General features: G+C 41.3%; 1 protein-coding gene across 1 annotated transcript in view; it reads left to right on the top strand.

Annotated features, from left to right (window-relative positions):
* The window catches only part of LOC107680310 (sentrin-specific protease 6-like), a 35,373-nt gene that overhangs the window by 5,786 nt on the left and 29,345 nt on the right, over positions 1–242 (top strand). The window lies entirely within an intron of this gene.

Below are 242 nucleotides of genomic sequence, written 5' to 3'. Positions count from 1 at the left end.
AGAAAGGAAAACTTGAAATTGCATCATATGACCCCTTTAATTATTGTACTAAATCGCAGAAAAGTAGGCTACAATACGTACTTTAGACTGCTATTCCTCACTCTGTGAAGTTACGTGAGGGAGGAAACTAGTTGACGTTAGCTAGTTAATTAGCCACGTTATCTGCCTCGATAGCAAGCCAAATAGTATTTATTTCAACACTGAAACAAACGGCGGGTGGGTCTCTGTCTTGCTCGGGGGTG

The sequence above is a fragment of the Sinocyclocheilus anshuiensis genome, unplaced genomic scaffold, assembly GCF_001515605.1.
Source record: "Sinocyclocheilus anshuiensis isolate Anshui unplaced genomic scaffold, SAMN03320099.WGS_v1.1 scaffold1161, whole genome shotgun sequence".
Classification (NCBI taxonomy): Eukaryota; Metazoa; Chordata; class Actinopteri; order Cypriniformes; family Cyprinidae; genus Sinocyclocheilus; species Sinocyclocheilus anshuiensis.
The sequence above is the reverse complement of the archived record's forward strand: the minus strand, read 5'-3'. Positions and strand labels throughout refer to the sequence as shown.